Source organism: Anoplophora glabripennis, unplaced genomic scaffold (assembly GCF_000390285.2).
Source record: "Anoplophora glabripennis isolate ALB-LARVAE unplaced genomic scaffold, Agla_2.0 scaffold124, whole genome shotgun sequence".
Classification (NCBI taxonomy): domain Eukaryota; kingdom Metazoa; phylum Arthropoda; class Insecta; order Coleoptera; family Cerambycidae; genus Anoplophora; species Anoplophora glabripennis.
Window position 1 is genome coordinate 630,154 of NW_019416267.1, and position 16,377 is coordinate 646,530.

General features: G+C 33.1%; 1 protein-coding gene across 2 annotated transcripts in view; it reads right to left on the bottom strand.

The window, feature by feature from the left end:
- LOC108904775 (rho guanine nucleotide exchange factor 12) overlaps positions 1-16,377 on the bottom strand; it is a 194,936-nt gene that overhangs the window by 11,388 nt on the left and 167,171 nt on the right. The window lies entirely within an intron of this gene.

Below are 16,377 nucleotides of genomic sequence, written 5' to 3' on the forward strand. Positions count from 1 at the left end.
TTTGTGCAAATTGGACATTTTGTAGAGGAAGACCAAATTTATCGAATTTGACATGAAAATTTTCCAGTTCTTATACAGGGTGGTACATTTAAAGAACTTGAAGTTTATGTTATAAATTGAAAACGAAAGTGCACACGAACAATTTGATCACACCGTCTTATTAACACCTCAAAAAACTGAAACTTCGTAATTTAAACTTTTTTTGTAAAATAAATAGCAACGGAGCCACACGCATCTGAAGGAATTGTCCGAATTCGAATTATTCTAAATATCTAGTCAGCCGTGACTTTTTTTCAAAAAATAGAACTAACATTTAATAAGGATCATAAAACAGCACATCTTTCCTTAATTAAACTTTTTAGTATCTCTGCTATTTTCCCAGATCCCTACACTAAACATCGAAAAAAACTCACCCGCATAGGATTAAGACGATCGCCGTACATTTTAAATACTGGAAAAGTATTGGTTGTTTATGTGCTGTTTAACTAACGTAGTACATTATCGAGTTCTAAGGATAAAATTATCCGCTCTATTTTAAATATACAGGGTAGCCCATCGAAAACGTACCGCAAGGCATTACAGGGTAGTAATGAACTTTTCGGCAAAATCCAAAAACAAGTAAAGTTTGCTTCTGAGGGGGACAACTTTTGGCGCAAAAAGCATAGCAAAATCTTCAACCCCCTAAGTGGGGGTGCCATCCCCCAAATTTTTTTAAATGGGAATGGGGGTCAAGTGGGGGGTCATTAGAAAGGGCTTTTAATTCTCTATACATCGATTCTTACTTTTTGAAAATCGATCCATTATTTTAGAAAATATGCAGCTTTGAAAATACGAACAATATTTTTGACGAGAAATGCGAAAATCGATTTAATTTTACTTCAAAACTTACGGTATTAGCTTGGTAAATTCCTTCAAAAGAATTCGCTGTTTTTTTTTTTGATTTGCGAATTCTTTAGCCTGATTTTGGTGAGCAAAAAATTGTCCGCTTTTTGTTTCGTATTTAGATAGGCCACAAGAAGTTGCTAGATAACTGTCTTGTGACTTGTAGTTGAAGAGTACCAATACTGCCGAGTCTTTTAAATTGATTAATTATGGTGTACTCAATTCCAGAAAGAGTAGAAATTATTGAGCTTTTTTTCAAAAACAATGAATGCGGAAATCGGGTCGCCGAACTGTTCAACCAACGGCATCCTGAGAAACATGCGTCTGGAAAAATTGTTCGCGAATTGGTGGCCAAATTTCGCGAAACTGGCTCCGTTCATAACAAAAAGAGGCAGGTTGAAAATCCGGTACTAAATGAACCTACGGAAATAGCGGTATTGGGGCAAGTGGCAATGGATAGTACGCTGAGTACAATGCAATTGGCTACTGCGACAGGAGTGAGTCGTACAAGTGTCCAACGAATATTAAAAAAATACAAATTCCATCCTTATAAGATTCGGCTAGTGCAAGAGCTAAATGAAGACGATTTTGATCGTCGTTTGCAATTTTGCGAAATAATGACTGAACGAGCGATAAACGATAATTTCCTCTTTAATGTGTGTTTTTCGGACGAGTGTACGTTCTTCTTGAATGGTTTAGTGAATCGCCATAATTGTCGTTACTGGGCTGATACCAATCCAAGGATTTTCCATGAGACACACTCCCAACACCCCCAGAAGTTGAATGTATGGGCAGGTATTTTTGGAAATTCCATTGTAGGTCCTTTTTTCCTTCCTGGAAATTTGACAGGCGATATGTACTTGGATTTACTACAAAATGTCATCGACCCAGCTCTAACAAATATCATAGAGGACGACCCTGCTTACAATGAACACGAACTGATTTTCCAGCAAGACGGAGCTCCTCCATATTACTCGCTCAATGTGCGCAATTACCTAAATGAGACGTTTCCAGGACACTTGACCCCCATTCCCATTTGAAAAAATTTAGGGGATAGCATCCCCACTTAGGGGGTTGAAGATTTTGGTATGCTTTTTGAGCCAAAAGTTGTCCCCCTCAAAATAAATTTGACCTGTTTTTGGATTTTGCCGAAAAGTTCTTTACTACCCTGTAATGCCTTGCGGTACGTTCTCGATGGGCTACCCTGTATATATTTTTTTAGAGACACGCCTTAGATTTTTTTTACAAAAAGAAAAATAAAGTCTTCTCTCCTCCCAACTACATTCTGACACCCTGTTATTTCATAATAAATTTCCATTGCACTAATATGAAATTTTAATATAAAAAACAAACACTTACTTTTATTACTTAATTATTGTTTGTATTTGCATTTATGTTGTACTTTAATTATTATTATTATACAGTTTAAAACTAACACCATAATAGTTCATAATAAAAAAGGATTTAGGTAACTTTCTCCGCATTGCGAATAATATTCTTGGGCAATTCTATGATTTAATTATCAACAATTTAAAATATCAACAAAAGTACATTAGATAATTGAAAAAAAGGTCGGATTAGTTTATACATTTCTCCAGGTAACTGTTTTAATTTTTAATGACAAATATTTGATATTTTACGTTTTATTTACTAGTTATTAATAAAGAATACTAAAAAATTCTAAACAGTCCTGTCAAAAATCGCATTTTTTTAAGTGTCACTTTTAAATGTTTCCCATAATTTCTATGTAATATTTGCTTTAAACGACAAACTGCATGTTCCTTAAAATGAAACATAATTTTTTTAGTGTACAAATAGAACTTTATTTTAAGAACACAGTAATAATGTGATGGATATCTCAGCAAGCGCAAAAGTTATGATGAAAATTGTGAAAACAACAAATGTAAACAAGATAAAAAGTTACATTGCGTTATTTCCCCGTATCTTCTAACGCTTGAAAAACCCATCTATTATTATCATTGTATTCGTGAGAGATCTCCAACTACATATGTAATGTAGTAATAAACAGGGTATATTTCCATTAAAATCCTAAACTTAACTAGAAAAAGGTTAATGCATTATGCAGCCAGAACAATTTCTAGGCATTGCTGTAACTATTTTTGTTCAAGAATGTTAAATATGTCTTATCGTTAGTTTTTATTTATGTACTCAGACTAATAACATAATTCGATGACGACATTTAAATCAAGATCTAAACCGTGTTACTATAAAATTCAAATAATTTATAAATACTTGCATAGGTAATATGTACGAAGTAAATATTTAAAACAAAGCTATGCGATTATTGATTCAGAAGCTTATTTTTGCAAGACCGAATCGCTGGTATTCCAGATTACTTTACCTCGAAATAAGGCTGCCCCTTCGCTTTTCCGACACGAAAGCAGCGGCCAGTGTCAAACTCCCTCTGCGCTCCAGACGTACCAAAGGGTTGCTTTTGCCATTGTGAAGTTTCTCCAGCGATTTCCGTCTTTGGGGTAACCTGAACGACAGGGACCCCGATCTGGAGCGGCAACCCGACATTTTCTCAAGGAAAACAAACACACCTGCCCGTAAATCTACGTCAAAATCACTAAAACTAAAACTTTTTCACCGCCCATGGCAGGGAATGTGGAACGAAACGCGAAATAGTCAGCATGTAACTACCACAGAGCTTGCACTGGCACCAAAAAGAAACAAACTGGTGGCTTGTAAGTATTATCAAGGTCCTGGTGCTTATAGCATAATTACGTGTTTTACCTTAAAGTAAACAAATATAGTAGCTCACTTGCTTCGTCAAATATACACGTAATTAGTGTTTGATGCTTGTAGACAGTATATTTACACCGTCGATTTAAATATGTAATCCGCCATAAACATGGACTGACTCTAATCTACAACAATGGTCTAACTTACAGATGTTTCATAAAATTGAATATTCCTCGGGAAAGATATATCCCCATGCGTGTATATTATTACTTCTAAAAGTAAGTAGAAATGATTAACATGTTCTATTTTTATTTCTTCAATCTCGGTGTTTAGTTACTTAGCTCATTCCTACCGGCCACTATCTCCGTCCGGATTTATTTAACTTGAATTCTTTTCTTTGAAGACCTCGCTCTATTTTTCAATCTTCACGTAGCACATTCAGCATCCGTCATTAATACGAGTTCTCTTCTATTTTAGTTAATATTAACAAATAATTAAAATATTTAATAATAATATACAGGCTGTCATACGGTGAAGGCCCATTAGAATATTTCAGAGACTACTTCAATTTCAGCTTTGAAAATTTAGACTTTGGGGTGCTCTCTTTAAATAAAATAATGCCAACATTGTAGTGCTTTCGGTTAAACCGGAAGTGGCTGTCAACTTCGTTATTTTAAATGGAACACCCTATATATTAGCAAGATAAATAAAAATAAGTCAAAAATGTTAAAGCTTCCTTGTAAATCTAACCGTTTTCGAGATAATCGGCATTTTATAAAAATTTTGATAGATGCAAGCGTTTCGAAAATTCCTTATGTCTTTCTTTGTTCTGGAAAGTTTCACTTGCTTTTGGGAATACAAAGAACATAATATGCAGTACCTTCCACTATCAAAATCACCTGATGAAAATTATTCCATGTGAACCATTTTTCACGTTACATTTTGAAAACTTAAAACCGACAAAACTTTTTAAATTTTAGTGGAACAACCTGTATTTTTTTTCACCATATTATAGAAAGTCAAATTCTCGTTACACTGCTATAGGCATTGTAGAGGTTACAGTTTCGATTTTGTCAGATATTTGCGGTTTTCTTACATTCTCGAGAATATTGCGTTAAAAATATCGTCCAAAGTGCCTTGAATGGCAAATAATAATTGATATTATCATTCATTATCAAGTACTTTAATTTTATTTTATATCCATGGAAGATTCACCTAGAATCAGGATTATTAGTTGAATTTCTATTATTTGCAACTGAAACAGAACAATTAATAAGATGATTTCGCTTGGTTTTTCTATAATTTTTAATGTTGTGACAGTTTTCAAAGAACATCTGTCAAAATTTTTACAAAATGTCGATTATCTCGAGAACGGTTAGATTTAGGTACAGGTTAAAATTTTTATAAAATGTCGATTATCTCGAAAACAGTTAGATTTAGGTATAGTCTTTCCGAAGTCAGTTGAAAACGCCTGACAATAAAATTTAATGACTCATAGGCGTCCCTAAAAATGTTTTCTCCTAAAGGTAAAGTTCCGCTGTTGACACGTGGTTGACAAATTGCCCAGCAGTGCGCACTGCATCACACCAAATTCCGCATTGCTGCACTAGCAATGCGGAATTTGGTGTGATTCGGGTAATTTCAATTTATTATAGGCATTAATAATATAGCATTGATATTACAATTGCGAAAGGGAGAAATAATATTATTACAACATGGCATTTTGGAGACCTTTTTGAAGCGGAACAAAACAAAATTTACCGTCAATATAATAAAATTGTTTGAGGATATAAATAATTAAAATATGTTGTTGGCCAAATGAACATATAATAGAAATTTTCTACACATTATATACAGATTATTATAATTTTTTACCTTTAGCAGAACACATTTTTAGGGACGCCTATGAAACTCATTAAATTTTATTGCCAGGCGTTTTTTTACATGTTCAACTGACTTCGGAAAGACTATAATTGTTATATGTTACTTTCTAATTTTTTACTAATACCATTCATTGTAATTGATAAAACACCAATGCTAATACAACCGTTTGTTTTGCAATTTTGAAAATGAATTTACATGGTTTTATTTATTTATGATGTTTTTAAGGGATTTATTGAAACTTTCTTAAACTGTTACGTTCAAAATCCACTATTAAAACTAATTCCACCTTCATTAACATTTTGAGAAAAAGCAATCAATTTCGAACTACGTTTTGAAGTCCTTGAAGTTAATAACAAAAGTTTAAACAAAAAATGTATCCGTTTCCATGATAAAGAATAATAAAGTAGGCAGTCTATTTGTTCTATTTCGAAGTTATTTATGTAAAAGTACATTTACTGCTATCATAAGCTTTTACATTTTATTGTTCTTTTTTGTTTTTATCACTGATGGAGTAGGACTAAAATAAATACACTCCACAAAAATATAGGAAGCTATGTAACAATAACCATGTCGTTTGGCTTGAGTAACTAAAAATAAGTACAAGATTAATGAGACGTACCATCCGATTAAGTATGAAAAGTGAGGTGAACGCACTATTTTTAAACTAATACGTTGACACCTTCAGTTAAATTTGGATATTCTTTGGAGCTAAAAATACAAATTTATTAGTTCTATAATAACTTTCTAGTGTATAGGGGCATTGATTTCTTGAAATGTCAAAATTGCATTAGAAAACGAGGCACTTTTTATACAGCCTGTAGATATAATCCTTGTCCTTGATATCTTATACTGTTATTAGTTAGGTACATAAAATTAAAGTGCCACAGAAAAAGGAAACTTGCTCGGATCGTACCCATCAACGGACAATTATATTCATTTTCAATGTTAATTGCAAAACGATTCTAGTTCATTTTAAAATGTTATCTACAAATAAAATACAATTCTGATTCCGCCTTTCTAAAAAGTATTAATGATGTGAATGAAACATTTGTAGAGAAAGCATAATTTAGGAATATTATTTTAATTTATTTTCAAAAAACGGCTACTGCCAGGAAATGTCTTTAAGTAACAGGAAGCGTTTGTTACAAGTGTTTATAGAAACTGTTTGACTTATTTTTTGGCAGTCCTCTTGCTTCGAAACACACCTTCTCTACCTTTTTAATACTAAATTAAATAACAATTTTAGATCACATCACACCAGTGTAATAAATAAGGTTGTCAGAGATAGCCGCAATTCAATGGCGTGCCAAGCGAGTCAACCGAGATATGCGTGAGCCGCTACCTTAGAACGCTTTTCACGTTCACGTCACATTAGTATACTGTTGCTTTCTTATCCTGCGGATGTTGCGCAACTAATTCCTATCCGTTGGCGTTTATGGTGGTGTATTGTAGACAATTTAATTTGTTGTTTTTTAATAAATAATGCGTACGCTTATGTTCTGACAGTAATAAAACAGTTCATTTTGCTTCGCATCAAGGCAAATAAAACTAAATCACGTAGCTCAGACTTTTCTTTCTTTATGCTGGAATGTCACTAGTTTAGAGTAGGAATAGTTCTTTAAACAGGGCGTTAGAAGTTTGACTGCCTTAATTTTAACAAACGATATAATACATGCAAATAAACAAAAATAACCTTATATGTCATGGTCCTCGATAGAATTACTTATAACAAAATTATTAAACAATTCCTGGTATTTAATATGACTTTCTTTGTATTAAATGATCATCTCTTGAAATTTCTGACCAACGGAATAGAATATAATTTCTTGACCAATAGAACCGATCAATTTCGGTCATATATATACGTACTAGGCAACCAAAACATAATAGTGGAAATTATTTTCAATTTATTCTCGCTCTGTTGTGATAACACTACCGAGTGACATTCAACACTAAAAAAGTTGTTTTAACAACGCTTTGTATTTTGTTTCTTCTGTTAATGTTTCATGAATAGGAAATAATACTCCAGTTTTAAATTTTCTATGCATTGTTTTTATCTGGTCTAGATATCCTGTGTCACCTTTCACTGACACTATTTCACTCAGACCGTACCTTGTATACAACGCGTAATTAAAATGCTTAATCTAAGTTGAGTAACGTATTTTAGGTCCCAAAAAGTTCCCATATGCAGGTACAATAATATAAATTTGTAATTATATTATTACTGACATTTTTTTAGAGAATATATGTATTCGTTGTAGAAACAGGTAGTTCAAAATACCCTGTACACTAAGCAACTAATTGAGGACCCCTCAGCAGAATAAACAATATTAACAAAGGCATTAGCCTTGTATTTACTAATTCTCGACAATCCAAACATGCTCAAACCCTGGGATATGTATTTGCAAGGTAAAGAAATCCATTTATTGCAAATACACGTTAAATTCATGGAAATAAATTACTAAAAAAGACAATGCCCTTTAAACAATAACGTATAAAAATAGAAATTCTTATACAGGCTGTCTCACTATTCTTTGTGTTATAAAAAAACTTGAGATCAAAATAAGGTGGTTTAACAAAATTTATCTATATCCAAAGTTGCTTCATTTAAATGCCAGAGGGCAAAAATTTGCAAAGTTTTTTCCAAATAGGTACCTCTAAATCTAAACAATTCGTCCAATTTAAACGAAATTCGGTATGCTAACAACTCAGACGCAAGTTTAGTCAAATTTTATTTTAACCCCAAAAACAGTAAGTTGTAGTTCCATATACACTTAATATTGGAACTACAACAACTGTTACTTACTTAGTGTACGTATTATGAATCGTAAAAATGTTACTTTCGGATTTATTTAAAACCCACAACGGGGAGAAATACTTATATCAAATAAGCAGTATTTATAACATAATTGCACTATTGTTTAAAAAATAAATAGATTTTTTGCATGGTTACAGTAGATACTCTACTAATTTTAAATAAAGCTAATTTACTATTTAAACCAATTAATGTTTGACGTTTTAAAAAACGTACATAAAATTTTTTTTAAAATTATTTTATAATTTCTCTTAAACAGTGTATGTATTTATGAATCTCAGTGTCAGTGACCTCTGACACTGGCCTGGCTTAGATCAACTATACACACTACTGTCACTATACAAAGTAGATAGGGACGCATTTAGGAAAGTTGAAAGTTAAAACAGATAATATTAAAACGTTATAAAATTCTAAAGAAAGTACGGTAAGTTTCTACCCTTTTTTCTTATTCAATCACTTCAACAGCCAACCGGTGCTAGACATTACAATTAATCCAAAATAAATAAGGCAACAAAAATTAAACCGCGAACAGTTTAAAACAGAATCTGATCCTGTTCCGAACGCTTACGAAGGGCAAGGGAGGTAGCCTCCATTGTTCAGTTAAAATTCCGTATTGCCGCCTCTGAAAAACAGCTACTGCCATTTGACTTGACACCTGGTATGATATGACGGGATGGTAAACGGATAAAAACAAACTGACGTTTTCTAGTAAAATTTAAACTAGTATTTAGTGAAACGTATGTGTGTAGTGTAAGTGTACAATCTTATAAAGTTATTTATTTCAGTGTTTCATGAGGTAGTGTCTTTTTGTGTTTTTATTTCCAAGTTCCTGTGTGATATTGTGAAAAAGCACGTACACAAATCAAGAAAGAGTTTATATGATTATAGCTTGCTTTTGGTCAGGAGAAAACGATGCTGTTGCAAGAAAACAAAATCACATGGATTATTCCGACCGACAAGTAGGAACCGAATAAGAAAATTACTGATAAGATGTGAAAATTACTAACAGGTTTAAAAAATTATTCAGTTTTCACGATGCAATTTGAGAAAGCAAATGATACGTGATTCTAAAGGTCAAGGATAGACTCATGACCTCCATTTAGCGTTGCTCCCTGTATTTGCAGTACCTGCCTTTTTTGTTGTCTCAATTGATTGAGATTGTCCTTTTGTTACCCACAAAGCAAATGAACTCTTGATTAAACACCGTAATATTCGAAGTAGTTAAACCGCACCAATTCGCCATGTGCTCAATTTATTTTATTTCATTTAATAACCACGCGATACACCACATCTGCCTTTTTTTGCTCTTTCTCGTTAAATACTCTTGGATTGGTTTGAACGGCATGTGTGCATGAATGTGAGCAATTAAATATCACATATTCAGCATTTCTCCCAAATATGCAGAAGCTCTATTAAGAATTACATGAAATTTCCTTCAGAATATGTTGTCGCTACGGATACAAGCGTTTATAAAATTTTTGTCACTAGTTTTTTTACTCGGGAATGCAAAATTTCGTCCCAGATGTTTATATTACTTATTCTTAATGATGGGGCAAAGAAACTGTTGTGAAGTAATAACAACACAGCCGACACAGCCAGCGCGAGTTATTTAATACACGCTCGTAAAAAATAGGAAAAAACGTGTGGTGGATAGCAGAGCATGAGAATGTTATAAAACAGACTCGCTAAATGACCTAAATACGAGAACCCTAATAAATTTTCATAAGAGTTTCCATTTCTTCTAAACACGTGATTTACTGATCTTTTTATCCCCGCGAACTGGATGTAGATAGTCCACAATGAATTTTAAAAATAAAACATTCTAGAAAAGAAAAGGGTACAATTCTAAACTTTCCCTACGTTTGTATTAAAATTTCATCACGAGTTTAATTTTATAACTGCTTGTTAAGGTGGCCATATCCCTGGCGTTTTTAGGTACTGAAATCTTGAAAACTAAAACGTGTAGAACAAAAGTAAGCACAAAAATAAAATATTTGATGTTCTATTTATTCATTGTTACTATTTAAATTTACTCATATAAAATAATAGCTAAAAAAAGCGTTTGTAAAACATGCGTTTGCGCTTATCCTAACCCCACATTTTAAGAATTATTTTAACGTACTTATAAATAAAAGTAAACAATTTTATATGTAGGACTAAGCAAGTATATGTTATAAGAATATTTACATGTGGAGTTATATATAAAAAAGTTAGTATTTTCGTAGATTTCAGTACCTAAAACGTTGATGGTTTGATCGTGTTTTGCACCTGTTTATTTGTTTTACTGCGGCGTCTTTGAAAATACCCAGATGGTATGACATAACATTCCTATTATTTGATAAGCTTAAGATTATTCAGTTATTAAATGTTTGAAATTATTTGTCTTTGTGGAAAACACTATTTCAAGAATATGGCGCCCTTAACTGATTTCAAAAGAAAGGTTTCAAACGTCATTGGTGTTTAAAATTTTATTAAAGCAACATTTCAGAAATGAATTAACAGCTTACTTCGTTTATATTCCAAGCTCAATTAGAAAGATAATTTCAGTTTGAATACCCCAAGAAAGGGCTTACAAAACTTGATGAAAAGTAAAATTGTCGTACCAAGAAAGTGGGGTGTTTTATCATTTGTTTAATATGAATACAGCTGTTAGCCATTCAATTACAAGGGTTTGATACCGGCCAAAAAAGAGGGGCAAATTTGGATGGATACAAACCTATAACCTACATATGTAATTACATAGTAGTGAAAAGAATCCCAACGTGTATCAATTTAATACTATTTGTTACAGTAATTTTAAAGAATTGGCAACCAGTCCACATTTTATTTTATTGGTTCTAGGGGAAAATCGAAATATAATAAAATTTAATATAGCTTTAATTTTAACATAATTTTTAGCAAACATATTTGATATTGACTTAGGACTTTTAGATGAAACAAGATGTACGGATCTACGAGGTGTGACAATTAAATAACGAGACTGATTTTATTGCCGCGCTTGTGGTAAACCTGCGACCTTGAAACTCCCTTTCCCCTTCCCCGGCATCCTTCCCTTTCCCTTGATATTTTTACCATCGCTCTAGCTTGTTTAGTTCGCATGCTGTGTCATGTTTAGTAGACGTGTGTTGGTGGTGCTCGTCACGAAAATGGAGAAGCAAAATCTAGAGCAACGCGTCTGACTGTTTGGAGCAAGTGGAAAACGATCCCACGCTGCTTGATCGAGTTCGATTCGAGAAGTCGAAGGTGAAAACGATGATCATTACCTTTTTTGATAGCCGTGGAATCGTCCACAATGAATTTGTTCCACCGGGGCAAACCGTAAATCAAGTCTACTATCGCGAAGTACTCGAAAGATTGCGAAAACGAGTCAACAGGGCCCCAGACATCGCAAACAACTGGATCCTTCATCACGACAACGCGCCGTGCCACACCGCCCTCAGCGTGTCCCAGTATTTGACCTCTAAAGGGATCACCGTGTTGCAACAGCCGCCTTATTCGCCCGATATGTCACCCTGTGACTTTTTCTGTTCCCTAGAGCAAAATTGGTGGTCAAAGGAACCCATTTTGAGTCGGTTACGGACATCCAAGAGACCGTGACGAGGGTACTCGCGGACATCCCAGTCGAAGCGTTCCAGAAATGTTACGAAGCGTGGAAAACACGCTGGAATCGTTATATAGCTGCCTAAAGGGACTACTTTGAAGGGGATGGCAGAGTTGTAGAATAATTTTTAAATATACGGTTTTTATGGGATTAGTCTCATTACTTAATTGTCACACCTCGTATACAAATAATTTCGCGTTTTTGCTCTAGATTGAAAAAAAAAAACGCATTCGACCAGAAGAAACAAGACGTATGCGCGGCGATTTAGTACAGCAGCGTCCAGTGCGCATTTGTGGGTTGAGCTATGTCAGACGCAAACTTATTTATGTCTGTCCTGTAACAAATGCAGAACTAAATAGTTCAGGGGTGAGTTCACATGAATCTAACATTGTATGCACGGAATTCATAAAAAAAAATCCATTCGTGTTCGAAAGGTCGAAAACGCATGAGCGGACTTGCCTACCTTTCCAGAATGTTTAAATTTTTCAAAACATATTTAAACTTGTTTGGTCGTATGGAATAATACGAAATGCACAACTTTGGTGCGAAATTGTATAATTCTGACGTAATAATATGTCAAACTTATATCCAGTGCGATTCATAATTTAGCAGAAAAATAATTTTTCAACTACCTATATTATCGATTTTTAATTCTGAAACACGTCAATTTTTGTTCTCAAATAACGTTATCAGCGATAACAAACCAAGGACATTGACAATAAACAATTTAATTAGTTTCCGAAAGCACGTTGCTTCGCAATAACTCCACACCACGGGCGAAAGGTTACTGCCTAAAACAGTATTTGAGGAATTTATTGCTAAATTATAATATGTACATTAGGGCGTTTCGTTTGAAACGAATTTTTTTCGGTCCATTCACAAAATATTGTTATAAACACTGGGGAAAAAACTCTCACCAAATTTCAGCCCTTACTTTTAATTTTAAGTACTCTCCATTTCATTTTAAAATATCCTCATTTAACAAGTAAACATGGTTTATTTTAAATTATTTATATCTCAGTTGCATTTCACGTTATTTTATTGACCATATGCGATAATTACAGGGGGATCTTTGTTGTCTGAAAATACCCATAGTTGGATCTATGTGAACTGTTTCACTGCTAAAAAAGTTTATTTTTATCGACTTTTGCATTCATGAGAAATAAATGACTAAACTTGCAGCCAAAACGTAAATAACATTTTATAGGAAATTAAATTTCTATAGTCAGTATCTAAGCTTCGATTAAGAGCTGAAATTTGGTGATAACTTTTTTCCAATGTGTAGAAAAATCTTTTGTGAAAGGGGCGAAAAAAAATTTACGTTTCAAACGAAGCACCCTAATGTACATTTATCAACGCGCCACAGTTTTTCGGGTCAGAAAATTTTCTAAGAAACAAAAATAGTCCAATGAATTTATTTATTAAAGTTAAATTGTCTTCGCCAAAGCATGGTATTTGATGACTTTGTCATAAAAATCAAATTTTAAACACGTCTCAAAGATAATTGTCTTGACAATATCACTAGAGAATATTTTCAGAAATTTAAGCATGCACAGTATTCGGCAAGAAAATTTCACACCAAAATTATGAATAAAATTAAAAATTAATCCTGACAATTTGAACAATTGGAATTAAAATTGTAAAAAAATATGTTAGCTTATGTCACATTGGAGCATTGACGTTAATTGCTTAGTTGACGCAAACTAACACTGAATTTGTTGTGTCGAAAGTGTTTTACAATGTTTCGTTTTGACACATAATATTTAACATCTAAGAAAGCCAAAAAATAAAGTGTCGGAAACGATATACTGTGTTTTGCAATGGTCCTAAATGTCAAAATATTCGGATATAATTTCGCCTACGGTACCTACAAAGAAAAAACTGTTCTTAATTTCAAAAGAACATTTGTAGACCACGAAATAGAGGTGTGAAATGTTCAGTGTAATAAAAATCTAATTAGTCAATTGGACAATAGAACTATAAAGAATATTTTCATATCGTAGAGCATATCCTCAATTTTTTTAAATTTTAAAGCTAATCATGTGAAACCTTGTTTTAAAGAGATCTTGATTCTCTATATACTAAAACTTTTTTTTAATTTTGTCAATTAGTTCTCGAGAAATAGAATTTTGAAAATTTAAAAATGTATTAAAGTCGAAAGGTACGCAAGTCCGCTGGCGCAGACTTAAATTTTTCCTAGAGGTTTTTTGCGTAGAATTTTTTGAAACAAGAAGATAAAGTCTGTATGTACGATTCAGATTATCTATTGTTTATTAAAAAAATTAATATTATAATATTCTTGTGAACAAAATATTGATAACACAGGCCGACAAGATAACCCAACAACACGAATATACTTTCCCAAAGGATTTTGGTGCGCTGAATTCGAATTCGAGTCCAAATTTCTCACGTGGCTCTGGTTTTCGAGATATCCTAACCTAAAGGTGTAAAAATTGCGAATTTTTTTGACATATTTGAGGTTATGTTACATGGAAAGGTAATTTTTTTGCTAAAACCATTAATGAGACCTTAAAGTATTATAGTACTCTTTAAAAAGCACTTAGATTTATCCTAATATCATTTTTCGTCTTTGAGAAATCGCATATTGAAATGTTGACTTATTCGATTTCGATTTCTAAAGCTTATGGGTTTGGAGTTTATGAGTTCGGGATTGAGCGTGTTAGCCTCTTTTGCATGTAAATGTATTTCTAGATTGATATAATGCGCAAAATATCGGTCAAATATCAAATTTTTAGACATTTTTTAAAGTTTATTGCAAAATTTGACGTGATAGAATATTTTAGAGGTCAGATTCATGATCAGCGACCCCAAAAACATGTAACAGTATTCAAAAATCGTCAAACTACTAAACTTCAACATGATCAGCGACCCCAAAAACTACTACTTCCGGGTGGCGATGTATTTAGGTTTGTGGTGCTGTGTTGCCAGAATATTCAAATATCGAGAAATAAATCAAACTACTTCAACGTGCGAATTCTCAGAGACGAAGCATTATATCCTGATTATCCAAGTGCGTTTTAAAGAGCAAGTATAGTACTTTAAGAACCCACTAATGGTTTAAGCAAAAAAAATTACCTATCCATGTAACATAACCTCAAATATGTCAAAAAGTCGCGATTTTGGCACTTTTAGGTTAGGTAGGATATCTCGAAAACCAGAGCCAAGAGAGAAATTTGCACCTCGGATTTGAATTCAGCGCCCCAAAATCCTTCGAAAAAGTACATTCTGGTTTCTGAGTTAGAGATTCGGATTTGTATACGTGATGTTTTAACTTTTTACACTGAATTATTATTTCACATAACATGCAAAACGAAATAGTTCGCGAGTGAGTCACATGAATTTGATTTTATGTGCAGGGGGTTTAAAGAAATTCCGCCCGTGTCCGAGGGAAAGATCAAAAAATGTACGAGCGGACTTGCTTACCTTTCTAGAATGTCTAAAATTTTCAAAATTATTCTTAACAATTGACCGAATTAAAAAAATGCAAACTGAACAGAGAACCATTTTTTAATGAATGTTTGGATCGCTGTGAAGTGAGGGGAGGAAGATTCTCTAGGATCTTAAAGTATTATACTCACTATTTAAAAAGCACTTAGATTTATCATATTTCGTCTGAGAAATCACGTTGAAATTTTGACTTATTTCTCGATTTTTAAAGTTTATGGATTTGAAGTTTATGAGCTCGGGATTGAGCATGTTAGCATATTTTCCATGTAAAAGTATTTCCAGATTGATGCGCAAAATATCGGTCAAATATCGAATTTTTAGACATTTTTCTAAAGTTTATTGCAAAATTTGGCGTGATTGAATATTTTGGAGTCAGATTCATGATCAGCGACCCCAAAAACATGTAACAGTATTCAAAAATCGTCAAACTACTAAACTTCAACATATTTCTTCAAAGACGAAAAATTATATCGGGATAAATCCAAGTGCGTTTAAAAGAATAAGTACAGACTTTAAGACCCCACTAATGGTTTTGGCAAAAAAAATTACCTACCCATGTAAAATAACCTCAGATATGTCAAAAAATCGCGATTTTGGCACTTTTAGGTTAGAAATTTGGACCTCGGATTTGAATTCAGCGCTCCAAAATCCTTCGGAAAAGTACATTCTGGTTTCTGGATTAGAAATTCGGCCAAATTTTGTCGGCCCATGTAATTCGTAAAATACAAATTTTGTATACGTGATGTTTTAATTTTTTACACTGAATTAATCTTTCATATAACATGCAGAACGAAATAGTTCGCGAATGAGTCACATTAATTTGATTTTATGTGCAGGGGGTTTAAAAAAATTCCGCCCGTGTCCGAGAGAAAGATAAAAAACACACAAGCGGACTTGCCTACCTTTCTAGAATGTCTAATATTTTCAAAATTATTTTTCTCAACAATTGGCCGAATTAAAAAAAAAATGCAAACTGAACAGGGAACCATATTTTAATGAATGTTTGAATCGCCGTGAAGTA